The sequence below is a fragment of the Crocodylus porosus genome, unplaced genomic scaffold (assembly GCF_001723895.1).
Source record: "Crocodylus porosus isolate Cpor-Errol unplaced genomic scaffold, CroPor_comp1, whole genome shotgun sequence".
Taxonomy (NCBI): Eukaryota; Metazoa; Chordata; order Crocodylia; family Crocodylidae; genus Crocodylus; species Crocodylus porosus.
In genome coordinates, this window is record NW_017728918.1 from 71,298,309 (window position 1) to 71,319,097 (window position 20,789).

General features: G+C 40.5%; 1 protein-coding gene across 4 annotated transcripts in view; it reads right to left on the minus strand.

The window, feature by feature from the left end:
* The window catches only part of BACH2 (BTB domain and CNC homolog 2), a 264,660-nt gene that overhangs the window by 121,504 nt on the left and 122,367 nt on the right, over positions 1–20,789 (minus strand). The window lies entirely within an intron of this gene.

Here is a 20,789-nt window from a genome sequence, read left to right on the forward strand (position 1 = left end):
ACCTTGCCGGGGTCATCTGACCCCGGTGCTCTTTCCTGCTCAGGCAGGGGGTCGGACTAGATGATCTACCTAGGTCCCTTCCGACTCTAGCTACTATGAAACTATGAAACTCAAGAATGAGACTCTGGAGTCATCGGAGATAGTACTCTAAAAAAAACTCAGCTCAATGTGCAATGGCAACCAAAAAAGCCAATAAAATATTGGACATCATTAAGATGGGAACTGAAAGCAAAACAGAGAACAACACCATCATGCCAGTGTACAAACATATGACGAGCCCCCATCTTGAATACCATGTACATTTTTCTCCACATCTCCAAACGGAAGTAGTAGAATTAGAAAAGGTACAGAGAAAAGCAAACCAAAATCATCTAGGATATGGAGCACTGCTATGCCAGGAAAGACTAAAAAGGCTGGTACTCTTCAATTTGGAAAAGAAAAGAAGGGTGAGGAGGGATATGACTGAGGTCTATAAAATCACGAAGTGGGTAGACAAAGTGGACAGGGAATTGTTATTCATCGGGTCCCAGAATATTAGAACTATGGGCCACCAACGAAATTAGGAGGAGACAGGTTTAAAATAACAAAAGAAAGTACTTTTAAAAAATGTAACATACAGTTAACTTCTGGAATTCACTGCCACAGGAGGCAGACAGCATAGCCAGAGTCAAAAAGGGACTAGACACATTCATGGATAATAGAACTACTGTATTTACTTAAAAATAAGGTGAGGTGCGTTTTCCCCCACCCCCATCAGCATGGGGAAAAAAGCTGCTCATCTTACATATGTATACAAGGAAATCTAATTAAACACATTGTTTATCATTAAACTGATGCCAAAAGCAGCACATGCTCAGTAATGGAAACCAACTATAAAGTTGATAAAATGCAGCCAACACTGAGCATGACCATAGAACAAATGGCCCAGATCGGACACATACTCTCATGGGAACCTACCCCAAGGACTGATTAGTTCAGCCCATCTCAATAAGATGTACAGAAACATCCCTTGCATGCAATCCCCCTTAGTGCTGACTCTTTTTCAAGTCATAAACAGCCACTACACACAGAATACATTTTGACATCCTTTTTACTCTAACAGCTGAGCCGTACCTTTCTTTCCCATTTCCAATTATTCCTGTTTCTTCACCAGCCTTAAATATCTGGCAAACATCATATGGGGCCCAAAAGAGTTCACCAAAAATCCCTCTGTCACCCCTTCTCTCAGCCTGCTGCAGATGGCTAGTGTGGCCCCACCCTCCATGAGATGGGGCCAGACCAGATTGCCCTGCACCTCATCTGCATATACATTTTTAGAGGAACTCAGGATTTGTGACAAGAACACCGGTTCCAGTCACTATAACTTGAAATGCTGCTGCCTCTGCTGGGGACCAGCCCAATGAACTATATAGTAAATCATGAACCCTTTGGCTTTGGACTAATATCATACAAATGGGTTGTTTAGAAGTGTATTTATAGATTACCTAAATCTGCTAAAACCTGCAGGACTTTCAAAAAGGGTAAACTGCATCAAGTCTGGATGAACCAAGTCTATAGGTCCCCATAGAAATGTGCATAGGTGAAAGTTACTACAGGCACATTTATTTCAAATTCAGTGTTCTCAAATTTGCCTCTCACTTCCACGCGCTCAGTGAGAGCAGGGTAAGGGGGGTACTGGAGGGAGAGCAGGTCAAAGACGCTGCATAACTTCCCCCCCCCCCCATTTATCTTCCCTGCTGTAGCAGTGGGAAAAGAACAAGTTCAAAGCAAACCTCCCTGGAAAATTATAACAAATTTATAAATTTCCATACATAGAGTCCAATTATCATGGGGCTGTCTTATAGTTGAGTAAATACGGTCTTATTAGCTGTTGAACAGAATAGCTGGAGATGTTTTCTTTGGCATCTCTAAACCAATAAAGGTAGACAACATGGAGGATAATGGATAGGGGATAGATCACTCTAGGTATATCTGGTTCAATGGTCTCTCTCTAGAGCATCCACTCCTGCCACTGTCAAACTGGATGGACCACTGGTCTTACCCAGCAAAGGCCTTCTTATATTCTTAGCTCACAGTTCATTTGTGGACTATGTAGTGAGAACTACCTTTCTGTATAGCACTTGGCATTGTGGGGCCTGGATCCCTACCTGAGGCTCCTAGTCACTACCTACAGCATAAGTACTTAAGTGTAGTCTTTCATATTCATGAGGAAAGGCAGTCTGCAGAATACAAACCCTTTTGATATTTATTGGCATAAAAGATTTACTTCCAAACCAACTCCTATTATTTTATTGATTTCATGTCCAAGGAGAAAACTATTCAGTCTTCCTTTTTTAATATAACCTATAACAAACAGACTAGGCAGGCATAAAATGACAACTTACTTCCAGTAATAATTAGTTTTGCCAAATCTTGGTTTGGATTTAATCATGGATTTTAAACTGACAAATGAAGTATGCTTATGCTGTATTCTACAAGATTTCAAGGAAGGAATTAATTCTTTATTTCATTCAATACTCTTAAGGTTATCATGGATCAAAGGATGGGGCAAAAACAAAACAAAACACGTAAGTCCTGTGCAATTAAGTATTAACACAAGTAAGACGACAGCTACTAAATCTGCTTGTGCAAAGAAAACAGCAAAAACTTACATGGATGTGCAAGAAACTTAATCTAAGCTTCCCAAATATGAGTGGAGGATAACTGATGCAGTGCTGTCTTTCTGACAACATTCTGAACTGAAGGAAGGGAATGTGAGCTTCCTTTCTGGAAGTGTTTCTGAAACTTATTTTTAATCAAAAGTCTAAAATCTGAAAAAATTAAATTAGCTTTCCCCTGACACCTTATCTTAGTATTTTTCAGAGGAAAATGCTACAGACATCTACAACTTTTAAGAAGCTTCAAATGTCTGCATCCCATCTGCCCATAAATACAAGTATATGAATACAGCTCGGAGCCATGGAGTAAAAAACTGTGTATGATTTATTCCTAGCATGAAGGTTGAGCAACAGGAGAGCAAAAGTTTGGATGCATGTTTCCACCTGTATCCAGCCTTTGATGCACTCAGGCCAGTTTTAGAAGCTTCTAAAATGCCGTCACAAAAGATTCCAATGAAAATTTTCTTCATTCAAATTTTCTGACAAGAATTAAATTTGGCTAAAAAAAATATAAAAAAAAGTTGAAAACTCAAAAACTGGAAAACACTTTCCTAATCCAAGGTTTGTACCTAAAATGCAACCTTGTCAACCTTTCTAAATAACCTACTTCCCCTGAGTAAATCTTTTGGATAATGACATGCTAGATGATTTGTCAACCGATGCTGAGTCCTCTATTTTTTAGCATGCGTATACTAAAAGAATAAATATATAATGGCTCAGCCTCCTAATTTATGCAAATGTCTTCTAGATAGACAAAGAATTCACTGAGAAGTGGACCATAGAGGATAAACACTTAGAAGCTTTATGATGTCAAATGTAACCAATATCCAAACTGTCTCTAGGACTAAAAAAATAATACAGTTAAGTCTCTCAGATCACAAGTCACAAGTAAAACAAAATTGTTTGTAAAAGTAAAAAAGAAAAAAAAAAAGAAAAATTGTCATTGACCCAACATACAAAGAAATAAACCAGAAAACGTAATAAAACCCTCTGTTTTTTCAAGGACAAATTGCACTTTCAAGCTAAAATTACATTTGCTACAGCATGTTTGAAGAGAGGGAGAGGTGAAGGGAGGAAATAGGAAGAGAAAAAAAGGAGACTTTCAGTGCTACACTGTTCTTGGAAGGTGTGATTGATGTTCACTGCTGTAGAAAGCATGGGACTGCATCCCAAGCATTTCATTCCTTTCTGCAAATGTCTCACTCTCTCTCTCTGTTCCCTAGATATTCTTACCCAACGGCAGATGATCCACATAGCATCAGGTTTTATACATGATCTACAACATGAAAGCAGGAATCTCTCTGCCTAGGGGTCATACTAGGGTAGAATGAAACCCAATTCTCTATTGCATTTTGCTCAACAGCTACACTATTCCATGGTTTCCATTTTAGAAAGAAGTTTTTCGTTGGGAAACCAGGGAAAAGATTTCAAGAAAAAATTTCAGTAAAGTTGAAAACACACGAAACTTACGAGACATAAAAAGTAAGCTCATCTGAAATTAAAAGCAGGACTACAACCACATACAGTGAGTTAAAGCAACATGTTCCAGAGAAAACTGCACTCTGTGCCTCCGGTATCATATACTTCAGGCCTCTCTAACTTCTGAGTGGCTGGAGGCTTCATGGCTCATAGGCACAGTAGTGGAGGTCATGGGCCCCCAGGCCAGGCCTCCCTACCCTGGGTGCACTACATGCTTGCCTCTCACCCTACTGTAGTGTGCAGCTGTGCCAGCACTGCAGCATATGCACTGGTACAGGTACTCCTGCCCCCCTCATCTGCACCATGCACTTGCTGTTGCCCTACACACCCCTTGCTTCACCCTGAGCTCCCTGTACTGTGCTATGCCACAACATCCCATTCTGTTGTGTGGAAATGTAAAGCAGCAACTGGAGAAAGGAGGGGGAGCTCAGTGACTCCAGCTACTGTTGCAGTTGGAGGGATTCACAGCTGAACTGGGGGCCACATGTGGCCTGCTGGCTGCCAGTTGGATAGCTATATTTTAAGTATATTTAGGTATATTTTAAGGACTCCATCCTGTAAACATCTGCATGGGCAGTCATTGTACCTCTGGAAATCCAAGTACAGGACTGCAGAGAATTGCCAAAACTAAACCTTGGTGCTTTTCCATAAAGCCCCAAATCTTGGATTAATGTGAATACAAGATAATCCTTACTTTTATTAAAAAATACGTTTCTAGCTGTTGCAGCAAAAAAAGCTTAAAGACATTTTTTTAAAGACGAATTTATTTCATGAAAAACAATACAGCTCGGTGTCCATGAAAGAGAAGATACCTTTAGAAGGATAAAAAAAAAAAAAAGGAGCTGTTATACAGGTCTCTGGGAGTATTCTGACTTTGAAAAATATGTTCCAAACTTAGGATACAATATCATTTGTGCTTCAACCCCGTCAAAGACTAGAAAGAGACCATAAAGGGGAAGGTCAGGGTAGAACAGAACTTGGTGGCTTCCTATAAGTATATAAAGGGGTGTACATCAAGATCTGGGGGAACGCCCGTTCACCAGGGTGCCCCAAGGGATGACAAAGTCAAACGGTCACAAACTCCTCCAAGACCGTTTTAGGTTGGACTTAAGGAAGATTTCTCTACTGTCCGAGCCCCCAAGGCCTGGAACAGATTCCCTCCAGAGGTGGTGCAAGCAGCTACTCCGGACTGCTTTAAGAGACATTTGGACATTTATCTTGCTGGGATCCTTTGACCCCAGCTGACTTCCTGCTCCTGGGGCAGGGGGCCGGACTCAATGATCTTCTGAGGTCCCTTCCAGCCCTAATGTCTATGAAATCCATGAAATATGCAGCTGCATTTGCAAAAATAAAAAATAAACAATCTAATAAAAAAAATTAAAACCATAGGAAAAATAAATAAATAAATAATACTATGCAGGGTTGAGTTCCTTTATACTCCAGCTATAAAGAAGATGAAGGTTTGAAAACAAGCTGGAGGAAAGGGGGTTGTTCAGCATTGCAGCTAATAGCTGTGTGGAACCTCTGAGGTGCTCCAGATGAGTTGAGAAATAAAACAATAAACAGCTGAGCAGCTCTTCCTTAATTTGGGAACCCACTGGGAGTTATGCAGGTTGAGAACCACTTGGATCTGAAAGAACTAGGTTCTAATGTATTTATACAAGAAGGATAAGTACATACTTTGGAATGGGCTTCCAAGGGAGATGGTGTTCTCCCCTATCTTGGGGGTCTTTAAGAGAAGACTGGATAGGCATTTGGCTGAGGTCATCTGACCCCAGCACTCTTTCCTGCCTAGGCAGGGGGCCGGACTCGATGATCTGTTGAGGTCCCTTCTGACCCTAGCATTTATGAATCTATTATACATCACTGGCAAGCTAAGGAAGTACAGGCTGGATGAAGTGGACAGAAAACCGGCTGGATCCTTGGGTTCAGAGGGTAGTGATAAATGGTTCAGTGGCTAGTTGGCAGCTGGTATCAAATGGAGTTCCCCAGGGGTTGGTCCTGGGCCCATTGCTTCCTCAGCTTGACAAAGGGTATTTATATCCAAAAGCTTGCTAAGAAGAATTTTTCCAGCTATTTGAGTTGGTCTAATAAAAGATATCAGATTTACCCAAAGAACCTTGTCTGCCAAAGGGAAGTTAATACATTTAATTGTTAATCTCTCCAAATGATTAACAAAACAGATTACCAAATGACACAAACTGGCTACTGGTGCCCTACACAATATGGTACTAAAAATGCTAATATATAGAAAAAGTCTTATTTGATATCTTATGTCAAATTTTATAAGAATTCAAATGGGGCGTAATGTATTTCTCCATAAGGACAAGAGAGTTTGGTCAATAAAATCCCTAACATGCTCCAACTAAGTAGGAATGGAGATCACTAAAACTACCACAGACTCTCTTTACCAGAACTAGAGTCCCAAGACTAATGTCAGGTTTAACAGTTTTTACTCTGTGAAAAGATGGCTCTACACCTTTTGTACTAAATGACAGTTCATTAGTGTTATGCTCTGGGGCTCGCATGTGAAGCACATGGGTTTACTTTCTAGTCCACTAAAAGACTGACCATTCTAAACAGTTGTCATCATCTAATCATTTAAAACTCAAAGGAGATGTTTTCCAAAAACAAGCAAAGGGGCCATAAACCAGCTAATATACCGGCTGTCTCGAATTTAAAAAAAAAAACAAAACAAAAAAAAACAACTCATAAAGACATGGAATATGGGTTAAAAAAAAAAACCTAAGCAGGGGTTTTCTTTTAAAGTCTGACTAAAACTTATCTGTCTGCTTTTCTCTAAAGTTCTCTCTCTCACACAAAAAAAGTGATGTTTAAACAGTTTTGGGAAACATGACAGTGGCCCTACAGTGTTTCTTTTTTTTACCTGCATGCATAGGAAAGAACTCCTAATCTCTTATAACTAGAGCAGAGCTGTACTTTAGGAACAAAAGTTGTATAAGTGCTTGGAAACCGGTTCAGATAACACAACAGAAGTTCAATGCACATAAACCACTTTCAAAATGGCTGAAACCAGTTTAAGATAAACCTGGTTGGATTTAGTATCAAACTTAACTGGTTTAGGTTAAATCTGTTTATTCAACTTCTGCCCTAGATCCCCTCCAGATTCAAATTAACTCTCAATCCCCGCAGCATCCCAAGATGCTTTGCACCTCCCTCACAACCGCCCCCTCCCTCCCCCCACCGCCTTGCAGGATGGGCAAGCTAGGCTTGGCCCAAGCTGTCTGCTCCAGACAAGCAAGGAGGTAAGCTCTAGTGCTCCCCGGCTTCTGGCCAGAGCCACCGCAGGCACGTGGCTGCATTTCCAGAATCAAAATGAATGTCTGTTTATTCGCTTATCGGTTCAATCTGCACAGACTTAGACTAATTTACGAAGATTGAATCGATTCAGCCTGGGCCTTTCTGATTGTCTGTACTTAGCTTAGATGGTTTCAGATTTGGATGGTCAGAATTGGATATGCATTTGAGAATTCAAAAGAAGAAAAAAAATGTTTGCCCATTTGTGGAACTTCCACTAATATTCAACTGATGAGGTAAAAGTCTGCTTTAAGTTGGGGCATCTAGAGGAAAGCTCACACAGTAAAACTGTACAATTTTGGAACATTTTATCTGAAATGAAAATCTGACCTTTCTCACATCTAACTATATAAGGTTAAGAAACTGTGTGGTAGCCTAGGAATATGAAGCAAATTCTAGTTTGTTCGTAGTCTAGGTCTTGCAGTTGAATTCAATAGAAGGTAGTATTGACTCATCTACTAATCAGGCCATTTCAGGTCATGATCCTCATGTTAAGAGTCCAATGCTGCTCCTTGCTTCCTCTGATGCAAACCTGTTGTCAGTTGGTCACAATGGATGTGAAGGAAACAGAAAATTTGCCTAATAGGCCAGACTCAGATTTAATTTGTACCCATATCAAGTAGGAATTAAATCAGTAGATTACAAAATAGAAGTCAAGTCAGAATTGGCCCTCATGCTACTAACTCTCACTAGATTGCTCTTTTGAAGCAAGAGGAGACAGGATATGATAATGCCACTCCATTTTTGAAAGAGTGGCTTTTTCATTTCTTCATCTTCTCAGATCAAGTGGGGAAAGTTTTTTTGTTTAAAAAAAAGATTTGGGGTTATTTTTCATTCAGTTACAGCAAGAAAAGTACAATCATAATGGGAAAGGGGCTCAAAAATAATTCCCTGTTGTGCGAACTTAAGACTACTTAAAAAGAAAAGCCAATAAGGCCATGCACACTAATGCTGAGAAAAAGGAAATGGTACTTCATTTCAGCCAAAGTCATAAATCTTACAAGTGAGTCTCTGACGGCAAAACAGCAAGCTGGGGAATTTTTATAAACAGATAATTAGCTATGATCTGATACCAGGTTTACTGTACTGTATATTTTGTGTCAGGAGCACTGTGTGTTGTTTTCTGAACATTCAAAATAAACTGCTATAAAAAAATTAACTCTCAGGAAAAAACTAAAAAAAAAATGTTAGATATAGATGTATTTTTGCTCTTTATACGGCTAATAATAAAATTCTTTTGAGAAGAACTGAGAAAGATTTTCAAAGAAGAAAACGCCACTATGTAGCACCATGGTTATACGGCTGATATCTCTGCTACACGGTCAAAAGGATAAAACAGAATACAGACTAAGGGTCTAATCTAAAAGCCAATCTCTATGACTGTTTGCAGTAGCACAACCGAGGGAAGATGAACAGAACAGCAACTCTGAGCATCATCTTTGAAGAGGGGTGCAAAAGAAGCTGTTGGCACAGAGGTGGTTGACTGTACTGCTGCCAAGAGCCAAAGCTTCCTTGGGTGTGCCATGGCTGTCTTGGTCACACAGTTACACTACTACCCCTCTGTGTCTGTGGACAAACAAGCAACTGAAAGTTGTCCATCCTGGCTTCTTAGTAGGCTGGTTTATCCAAGAGAAAGTTCAGCCCACTTGGCAAGCTCCAATAGAAAAATGAGAAGCAATTCAACATCTAAAACGTGTAGAAGCTGTCTAGAGTAGTGGTTCTCAACCAGGGTGTCACAGCAGCTTGGGGTCCCTTGAGGTCCTTTCAATATTAGCACTGTTAGGTTTACAAACATAATTCACAAGATAAACCCGAGACGTCAAAAAGAAATCCAAAGTTGTGATCTTTATGAGTTCTGCAAGAATTGCTCTATTTTTTTTTTTTGTAGTCAAAAGAAGAGTGAAAACTAAGAGCTGGTATTTTCTGAAGGGTGCCTCCAGTTTATTCCATGAGTGCCTTAACTCTAAAAAAGGTCTAGAAGAAAGTCCACTGGCCTCAAAGAGTCTCCTACATGGCCTCATGTAAGGAACATGATACTTCCTGTCCTGAGACATACTCTTGCTTTGTTTTAAACTGAAAAAAGTATTTAACTTATTGGAAGATGTACACTAACAGACTTAACCAATCCTGATAAATGGGGTTGGTGGTTAGTTACTGAATGTGATGGTTGATTGTACTAAAAAGGGCACACATCAGGTAGGGTCCTTCCCCCTGAGCCATTCGTCTGCAAGATTCCAGGACACATGACACTATATCAGAAAAAATCTGATTTTGAGGAACACCAGATCTAGAAATCTTCAGCCAAAAGGGCTCTCTCTCACTGACTGAGGCTGAGAATTGAACTGTCCAGGCAGCCACTTGGCAACCTACACTTGTTAAAATCCTCCCTTGGCTGACAGTTTAGTCAGACAAAGGAAATACAACTTTTTCTATAGGATATTTGAGAAGGCACTGAGCTCTGGGTCATTCCCTTTCCTTAAACATCTGCATACATCATAGGTTCTCTATGTGGGAAGGTAATGGTCAATATCAGTAGCCAAGTTTTGGGTGAAGCAGTTCAGTCACAGTTCAAAAGAAATTAATTCCACAAATGTATGTAGTTACATAGGACTCCAGACATGCTACAGTAGGCTAGCAGCAAAAGAGACTGCTAGGGCCTCCTTGCATTATACAGGTTGTGCTTACTTTTCATCTACCTTCCTCATTCTTTCTGCAATACCATGCAAAGGTAAATAATACACAGGATTTCTCGATCACACTCCTGTGCTGACCTGAGAGGTGTTCAAAGACATGCATCAAGCCCAGAACAATCAAGCTTTTGGCTTCGTCTGCATAGGGTTCAAGAACAACACTCAAATCCAAAACTCAGATCCCCCTATTTGGTATTGTCTGTTAGACTGAAGAGTGCCTTTACACTGCCGGTGCCTTTACAATGCTAAGCTGCCTTTACCCTGTTAAGTTACAATTATGAATCCTTAAAGATTTAGTCGAGTGATATATGGCTGTCACAGACATCTTTAAAACACACCACTGGCTGCCCTCTGAGCTGATTAACTGGCGACCACAGACAAGAGACTTGAAAAGACGGATCCAAATTTAACCTTAAAGTGGAAAATGTCATTCAGGCAATGTATCAAATTAAGTTACAACAAAACAAAGGTCTTGATTACTATTTCAAAGCCAGCAATTCTAGTTGTCACTTGGCCCAACAGTCAACATGCCCTAGAACTTAAAGCAGTGGTAATACCACCCAAATGGATACATGTATCAGTATCTCTGTGGTGGTTATACCCTCTGTCCCCTTAAGTCCTGAGCTGAGAAAAAAAATCTTGCAACAATCCTGACCATGCTACTAACATAAATCTAAACCAAAAGCCTAGATTCAAGGAACCTGGTACAAACTGTTTTATCTAATAAGATAACTGGTCTTCAGTACGGTCTTTGTATTTAATATGACTCAATTTGGGTATTATTTGGCTTTATTTACAGGATCTTAGACTAACTGAAACATTCTGTAATCCTGTCTAGATGTTTTATTATTAAAAGTTACACCTCCTACTCACAAACACCCAAAATAAATATTCTCTAGCATAGTAAACATTCCAACAAGAGTTACCTTAGCAAGAACTATGAATAGGCATTCTTTTGGTTTGGTAAACTGTAATTAATAAAATGCTTTGGATCCAAAACAAACTAAGCTTGTAGAACATTTACTGTTGTCTCATCAGCCTTGCAAGGAGATCTGCAACTTCCTTAGTAAGTTACAAAAAGCCTTTTTTCCCTTTTACATTGTGATTTGCATATGTGGATTTCAAAGTCTTTTTTAACAAGGTTGTATGAACCCTATTTTACAGTTCAAGGCATTTACATACAGTGGCTGTGACTGCATCATCAATGCTCAGTGACAGACCTGGGCATGGGCGCAAGTCTCATATCCTAGCATTAAATAGCAAAAAAATGTGCATCTGACCGTTTGAAAACTTAAGTCTTTAAGTAATGTTTGTACCTATTGCATCGTTGGCTTTAATGATTCTCAAATCAGGGTGCTGTGACACTGAGGTGCCTTGAAATTTTTCAAGGGCGCCACGCAATGCTAGCACTGCTAGGTTTGAAAGCATGATTCACAAGATAAATCTCACAGATTTCAAATGGGAATCCATAGTGTCCCAAGCCCTCTGGACTGTTGTAGTCTTGAAGTTCTTTGCAAAGAACTGCCCTATTGTTTTTCTGCGGTCAAAAAAAAAAAGTCAAAACTAAGAGCTAGCATTTTCTAAGGACTGTCTTGAGTCTAAAAAGGTTAAGAACCACTGGCTTAAATGATTATTTGTACCATCTTTCAGAGATTCAACTCAGTTCAAACCTCTGTCCCTGAGGACAAATAATATAAAAGTTATGAATTGTCCTCCTTTTTCCAGTAGCAGAGAACATTGTATTAGCAAATGATGAGAGTTCTGCCAAAACCACAGCCTCTTCATACTGGGAATGTGACTGATTGGTGTCAAGGTACAACGAACATATGTCACTGTGCAGTATAAAAAGCAACCAATACATTTAGTTCAATTCTACTGTTGCAGATTATTTTTTTAAATATATTAGATGCCCTCAAATGTACCAACATCCTGTCCTGCCTAATACTTCTAACAAGTTCTATCAAATGCCATGACAGAATCAGACAGCACTACAGGCAATGAAATCATTTGCTAGGAATTCATTTTTTATTCCAAAAATTAGACATGTCAGACAGTTCTGGCATAGCTTACCACAGAGCCTAAGGATTGCATAGACTTGACAAAAAAACCCCTAAGATTACTAAAGCTAAAGCTATTTAGTCATATTAAAAATAAATAAATAGATAAAACTGCGGTCTGCACTTTGTTTCAGTTTGCAAAGCTAATTTCCGGCCACCGTTCAGAGAAATATTTTGCATTTCAATTTTTGAGTCACCAGTTTTAACAAGTGAACTGTCTGGAATTAGTAAGAATGGGATCTGATCAAAATATTACACTTTGATTCAGAAAGTTTTTTTCTATTGCAGCATAGAAAGTGTAGTTTTTATGTGGTGACTCATGAATTAGTTTTAAATAGTGAAAACAATAAGGAAGGAGGAATGAGAGAGACATCTTCTGCATCATGCCTAGAGTTCCAGTGGGGGCAAACGACAGGGTCCAACATTTTAGACAAATATATTGAAGCGTTTTTGCAAACGCTGCTGCTCCTCTTGCGCGGTTTGCGGTTACAAAATGATACGTGACCCTCCAGAAGCAAGCCTAAATCACATACATATGAAAAACATTCCTGAAAAGAATCTGTTACGAAACCGAAATTCGGAGACCGCCACAGTGCTGCACCTAAGTTGAGTCATCAGTTCCCTTTACAACCTAATAATCAACAGAGTCAACCAGAATGACTGATCTGGACGTTAAACGTGGCAGTGTTTGTATGCGTGTGTGCACGTGTTTGTTTAAAGTGTTTCCCTATATAAACAACTTGTATTTCAGCTTGCAGACATGCTTATATTTGCAGGATCATGGGGAACATCTGTCAGAAAAAAAAATTTCCTCTTTAGTCAACCTCACCTATTCTGAATCATGTGTTACAAAATCGCAAGCCAAACGTGGGTCTTTTATTATGATGCTAGTTCTCAATGTTAGCATTATGATCTTGCCATAGTTTTCTAATACAGACAGCTATTAAGATTACAATCAGAACCTCAAAGTAAGATCCACATCCCTTCCCCTCTTTCCCCTACCCTCTTCGCCCAAGTAGCCCACAGGGATATAGACCTGTTTCCTTTCCTATCAAACAATGAGAACAGCTCTGTTACTAAGAGATAGAGAATGTTTTTTGTTTAATTTTTAATATGTTCATAACAGGGGTTGAGGGGAATTAAAACTCTCACCTCTTAACATAAGACGCCACTCTACAGCATTTGCATAACAGAAGTGATGCCATTACTGATGCTTCTTATGGCACTGCCTCTGTCCCAGGCAAGCATGATATTAACACTAGATGCCGTTGATCCCTTGATGTATGAGGTCCAGCTTTTCTGAACCCATGACAGCCTGCTGGGAATGGCAACTGCTGGTTTTATTAACTTAAAATAAATGAAGGAGACTACTGATGGAATAAGTAGGAATAATTCAGGAAATGTGAATTCCTGTCCTGGAACTGCACTGTTATATCTGATGTGATGCAACGTTCCATAAATCTCACCCTCCCTTTCCCCCAGAAACAGTGACAAGGCTATGAGTTGCTTTTAAATGCAAGGTTTCAGTCTGGCAAAGGATCTCTACATACTCGTTTGTCAATTTGCATTTTAGAAACCCTCATGTGGGAGAAACATTTGCAGAGCAGCTCCTGGATATAACATTTTTCCCTCCGCAGCAGTAGCATATCTAAACTGAAGCTTTCCTAATCTGTTTCACTCTGTGATTTGAGTCTGCTTCTTCCCACTTCTCCTGCTGCAGAAGCTGTGGATAGGAACAGCAAAGAGATGAATAAGGAGAGAACCAAAAGAAGAGGTCTAAAAGGAGAAAACCAAAAAAAGGAATAAACATAACAGGAAAAAGGACATTTACAAAATTAGCTGAATGATACACAAATCAGAGAATCATAGGAAATTAGGGCTGGAAGGGATCTCAGGAGGCCATTTAGTCCAACCCCCTGCTCAAAGCAGGACCATCCCCAACTATATCATCCCAGCCAAGGCTTTGTCTAGCCAGGTCTTAAATACCTCGAAGGGTGGAGATACCACAACCTCTCTGGGTATCCTGTTCCAGTGCTTTATTAGCTTCCTTGTGATAAAGTGTTTCCTAATATCTACCCTAAACTTTTCTTGCTGCAACCTGAGACCACTGCTCCTTGTTCTGTCATTTGCCACCACTGAGAACAGTGCCAATGCCAACAAGCCATTGCTTAATTTGGGACTATATAATAATCTGATTTGTTCTGCTGGCCAATGGATTCCAGTAGTAATAATGAGACCACCACAAACTAAGCATTTAAGAAATGGTACCACTTCACATCCTCATTAATACAACCCCAGGCAGACAGTTTCTGGAAATTGAATCTGAGTTTCTTTTTATGTATCTAATTCAAGAAGATTTGAAAATCTGAAAATTTTGAGATTTCTGTATAAAATGTTAAGCAGGCACGGTTCTTTGAGTAGATGTGATATCTTTTATTAGACCAACTGGATAGTTGGAAAAAAGTTCTTAGAAAGCACAATCACCCTTTTTCAGGCATATGGAGTCTCTATGCATGAAGAAGGGTGATTGCACCCAAAGGCTTGATAAGAACTTTTTTCCAACTACTCAGTTGCTCTAATAAAAGATACCACATTTACTCAAGGAATCTTGCCTGCTTATGTCCTTAGGTCAACATGGCTGCAACCAAAAACCCAGTGTATATAAAATGTTTGAATGGGAATATTCAAATGAAGGGATGTGTATTTAAATGGAAAAAACTCCATTGTAACAAGAGCCTGGAATAGGAAAAAGTTTTCAGGCAAACAATTTGTGTAAGGCGTTTAAACACAATGAATAACTGCAGTTTGTAAAACAAACCTTAAGCCATATTCCATGGAACACAACCTTATATACCAGTGATGTTCAACGTTTTTACCCTACGTTTGTGGGCTAGATGGGCGGTGCCTAGTCTTGTCCACAGGCTGGATCAACCGGTGGTTGATCCAGCATGCAGGGCGGATGCAATGCAACCTGATCAGGGCATGTGGAGGGCAGCTTGCCCCCAATGCAGCCATGTGGTGTGAGGGACGTGGCCTGGCCTAGAACCAGTTGTACCAGGAGACTGGGGCATGGCATGACCTGGGCCAACCCAGCCCGGCTCATATCTAGCCATGTGGGGTGAGTGGGTATAGCTCACTGGCTGTGGGATGAAGGGGCATGGTTTAGCCCTAATCTGGCTGCACAAGGCAAAGGGGGTGTGGCTTGACCACAACCCAGCTGCTCAGGGCTTGAGAATTTGGCACCAGGGAAGGGGTGCCAATATTAAGTGCCACTGCTTCCTTGCCGTCAATTTTTTTGCCCTATGGGAAGCCTGATGGGCTAGGGGCAATGGCCAGACTGGACCTGTCGGCTTGGGTTGAGCACCCCTGTTACACGCTCATTAAAATTATGTTAACAAGTATATAGGTTTATTTAGACCCAAAAGGAAGTCCAACAGGTAACTTCAATATTCCAAGTATTATCTGGGGATCTAGAAAAAAAAAAGGTTCTGTTTTATTTTCTCCAATAATATTACAGTTTACTTGCTTTCAACTGATTTGCAACAAACTGGATGTCCATTATGTAGGTATAGGACCAAAAATACTACTATATGGGAAGAGAGCCAGTGCACCTAATCAGCCTCCGCAGTAGTAGTAACTATGAGACTTAGCAAAACAAAGTAATGGGGCCTTCTGACCTTGACTTCCATAAACTCTTTGAAGTACTGTATTATTATGCTAAAGACAAGGCAAAGGGAAAACCACATAGGGCTTGACACAGTACAGTACCCTTGCACTATGAAGGAAGCATGTAATATAGGATTAGCAAGTGGCTTCAGGAAGGCATTGTAAATGCTAACAAAATACTTGTTGTCTGATGCTGCATATCCCCTGGCAGGGTATTAGTTTATGCCAGACAAGTTGGTAAAATTTCAAGTAAATACCTGTGTGTTTACACTTTGTCTAGTCCATTTTGCAACAATACCCTGATGAAAAAAATATGGACAGCAGGAGACAAGATGTCACTAAGCACTCAATATGCAGACAAACACTCACAAAGGCAGCTAAAATAATGACTACTACTTTTAAATCAAAATCTGCTTCCCCATTCCAATAGGATTCAAACAGAAGATGTGGGCACAGCTTTTAATTCTTAATTTCTTTCAACATACAAAAGGAAGTGTGATTTAAAAACTGTGTTGAAATTTAACTGCGTCATGGAGGCTAGTCGTCTCTAAAAGGCTCAGCAAGCACCCACATCCTTGAGTGCAGTCAAAAGTCACTTATGAAAGGCTACCCTTGTTGTGGAATTTTCAAGTTAAAATGCCACCTCCTGGCTGCTGTCAGTTATCTTTGTAGTGCTTGTTTTTAGTTTTTAATTATGTAAGAAATTAGTTGTTCAAGGGTAGAGTTTTTATGACGGACACTATATAAAGCAATGTTTTGTATTACTGTCTGTAGAGCTACTGTGTGGGAACCAGCAATGTTATAATCACTGGCACAAAGGTCTCTCTCATCCTTCTTGCCAAATAACAGTACTTCGGATTAGCACAACAGTGATAAGCTTCAATACAGTCTGTGTATTTATTTACCCCAGGGTTATGTGTGGACCCCAACTCTAGTAAGAAATATAAATCAGGTTGGTGTTCTAAATTTGGTAAAAGACAGGAGTAGTTGTAATAATATCTGTCAATTAGATGAAATTCCTCCTCAGCCACATAAGCATCACGATCCTCCCAATCTTTCAATTACCACATTTCATGGTGTACAATTTGACATGGTGTATAAGTCAACCCCATTTTTCTGATCAAAAAAGTAAGGAGTTTTATATATCTGGTGTAGAAGTTGACCTAACTTTTTGCATCAGAAATACGGGGTCGACTTATACCAGCCTCTACGTGCCCTCACTGTGAGCCTGGGGTGTGGAAACATGCTGCAGCACCACTTGATAAGGTGTATAAGTTCAGGTGGAAATTCAAAAGGTAAATATTTTGCTCCAAACCTCAACTTACACACTGTGACATACAGTATATTAAAAATCCCTCAGCTTTTTCATTGAGTTCTGCAAGCCAAAAACTTATGCTTCTTCTTCACTGATGGAAAACTGTGTTGAAAAGCTACATTTTTCATATGATCATTTTCAGTAAATTTCATAGCAGAGAAGCAATAGAAAAAGCAATATTCACAATAAGTAGTTTTTGTTACACCTGCAGCTAAACAATAACCTCACAGCATGATGAACCGCCTCATGAAAAAGTTGTTTGGACAATTAATGCCAACATCTGTGACAGAACAACATTTTTACGATCCAGTGCAGTTACCCTGTGAGTGAGAGGCTCAGGACACTGGATAAAAGTTACTAAGATACACGTGCATCATGGGAGAGGTACTATTTATTTAGGTATATGGAACAAAAGGATCTAACAAACTGGATGCATTATTAGATCAATTTGTAAAGTTTCACTGATTTTCTCCAAGCTTTTTATGATCTACATAGCTCTTACGAAAACCCCCCCAGTAGTTTTACTCTAGTGGGCACTTGTGTAAAATTTGTGTAAAGAGGCCCTCCTTGGTGACTGTGCATATTGTAATAAAAGTAGGTATGTATCTGCCAAGAAATGTTTCCATGTAGAAATTGGTATAGTGCAGCTTCCTACTTGGTAAACAGCAAGAGGAAGCTCTGAATAAATATTTGTTTTCCCTGTATTTATTTCCTCTATCTTAGGTCTGGTAAGACAAGAGGATGTTTAACAATTGAACAGATTCAGATTTTGTCCTATGTACGCAATTTGGTTCACAACATATCAAGGCCCCTGGTCTCAGAGATGTGTTGGGGATTCATTCATCATCATAACGAAACCAGACAGTTTACTTCCCCTTTTCTACCCTCCTCCTGTCACCTGGAGGGCAAATTGAAATGACAGAAGTTAGTCATGTAAAAATGACCTGAGAATACTAAGCAACATGCTTTAGTCATCCACCTCTACCTCCACCTAAAATGGTTCATTTAAAAAGAAAACATTTCCTGTCCAGTTTGGAGACTAGAAGAGAAGGTCAAGTGTCTACTTAACCAGAAATTAGTAAAAGATCAGAGGACATCTGCTTAACTTGCTAATGAAAAAGCAGAAAGCAACTCGTTGTAATCCCTGGACATTTCCATTATTCATTTTGCTGTACAGCACAGACCTCATTGAAATCTGATCCTAGATAAATATAGTCTTATGTTTAAAATCAATTACCCCATGTTAAATAGCATTTGTCCTGATAGGCAAAAGGAAAGTTACTTTCTCACTATACATCTCAATGACTTCAATAACTGGCTACTTATAGAAGATGCGTGGTATTAAACCAACAATGGAGAACTAATTTATTGTCAGGGCTCCAAACTCCAATCTTTTGGACCTATAGTAGTCTTAAGCTCTCAACTTTACTAGCAAGTGCCCAGTGCTTCCCATTCACTTTTGCACATTGCAATATATAAGCCTTCAGTATCCTCAACCTGCGAAGAGAGGCAACTCTGATAGCAGCCAAACAAGAGACTCATTACTTATGTGGGAGAGGAAAGCTAGTGACAAAAGCATCAGTGCTGGTATATACACTTTAAAGGGGTGAGGGATCCTGGTGATAGTTACTGGACGGTCTTAAAGTGACCAGAAATGTTTCTCTTCCCTCACCCCTGAAAATTCTCTCTTCAGATTTGGACCTTTGGAGCAGGCAACTCTAAAAGCCACCCCTAAGCCCAAATACATACCAAAATAAATGAAAAATATCTCATCTGAAGGCAGTGGAACTGCAACAGCATCAAAGTTGTTGAATTAGGCTCTCTGCATCACCCTGACTCTCCAGACACATTGACAAAGGTTCTCCCTCTCCTTCAGCCATGGTGATGAAAAGCTTTTCTAAACTGCCCCCCAACTGAGAAACAAAGTGACAAAACTGAATGCAGTTCCAGGAGCAACAGGGGTAATACTAAAGAAAAGATGGGACACTGGGAAGGACAGGGACATGCTGTGTCTTGAGAGAGAGTCTGAAGAGAAGGGGACAGAGAGGTGACTTGATAAGAGTGTGAGTGGAAGATGTGCAAGTGGTAGAAGAAGAACAGTCTCGCTGCATGCAGCTCAAGGATGGGGGGCAGGTAAGAGAAAGAAAGGTCTGGAAATGATGAGAGAGAAAAAAATACCACCACTGAAGGCTACAGGGTACAGGCTAAGGCAGGGGTAGGCAACCCCCAGTATAAGTGCCAGAGCATGGCATACAAAGGCATTTTGCTTGGCACATGTGCCTTGGGATAGATGGTGGGGAAGGAGCTATAACAAGGATTGTGCCCCTCATGGCTCCCCTGTCATCCATCCCAGTACACCAACATTATACAAGTTGAGGTTGTGAGTGGTTTAGCCACTCTGCCCAAAAATATTGCCAACCCCTGGGCTAAGTGGAAAGGACAGAGCTCTCAAGAGGACAACACTAGGTGCAATCAGCAGGAAAATGCCCAGGTCTGACTGAGAAATAAGGAACCTCTTAGAGGGAACAGAAAGAGGGATGAAGTGGCAAGAGTCAAGAACAAAGTTACTGCCTAGCATCTTAAGGGAGAAAGAAAGTTTGCTAGGAAGGGGAAGAAAATACAAGGATGAAAGTTACTGTTAACAGCTAGGAAAAAGTTCAAGAGGTTTCACAGACTTCACAGACATTAGGGCTGAAAGGGACCTCATAAGATCATCAGTTCCAGCCCCCTGCCCAAGGGGCAGGAAGTCAGCTAGGGTCAAAGGATCTCAGCAAGATAAGCATCCAAAGGTTTCTTAAAAGAGTCCAGAGTAGGTGCTTGCATCACCTCTGGGGGGAGTCTGTTCCAGGCCTTAGGGGCTTTGACAGTAAAGAAGTTTCTCCCTATATGCAGCCTAAAATGGTCTTGCAGGATTTTGTGACAGTTGGACCATGTCAACCCTTGGGGTGCTCTGGTGAACAAGCATTCCCCAGATCCTGATGCACACCCCTTACGTACTTATAGGCAGCCACCAAGTCACCCCTGAGCCTGGGCTTCTCCAGGCTGAAGATTCCATGGCCTCTCTTCATAAGGCCTGTTCTCTTGCCCTCTAATCATGCACGTGGCTCTCCTCTGGACTCTTTCAAGCTTCTCCACATCCTTCCTAAATTGCGGAGCCTAGAATTGGATACAATACTCAGCTGTAGCCTCACCAAGGCAGAATACAGTGGGAGGATAACATCCAGGGTCGTGCTCGAGATGCATTGGTAAATGCAAGCCAGAGTTTTGTTTGTTTTGCTAGCTGTGGTATTGCATTGGTGGCTCATGTTCAGCTTGTGGTCAATATGACCCCCAAGTCTCTTTTGGTGATGGTGCTAGCGAGTGTAGCACCGCCGAGTCTATAAGTGTGACGTGAGGTCCCCACCCCCGAGGTGGAGCACCTTGCATTTTCCATATTGAATGCCATCAGGTTTTCATCCACCCACCTTGCAAGCCTATCAAGGTCGGCCTGGATCACCAGCCTATTTTCGAGTGTGGACACTCTTCCTTAAAGTTTGGTGCTGTCAGTGAACTTAGCCAGTCCACTTCTGACACCGGTGTCCAGATCGTTTATGAAGACATTAAAGAG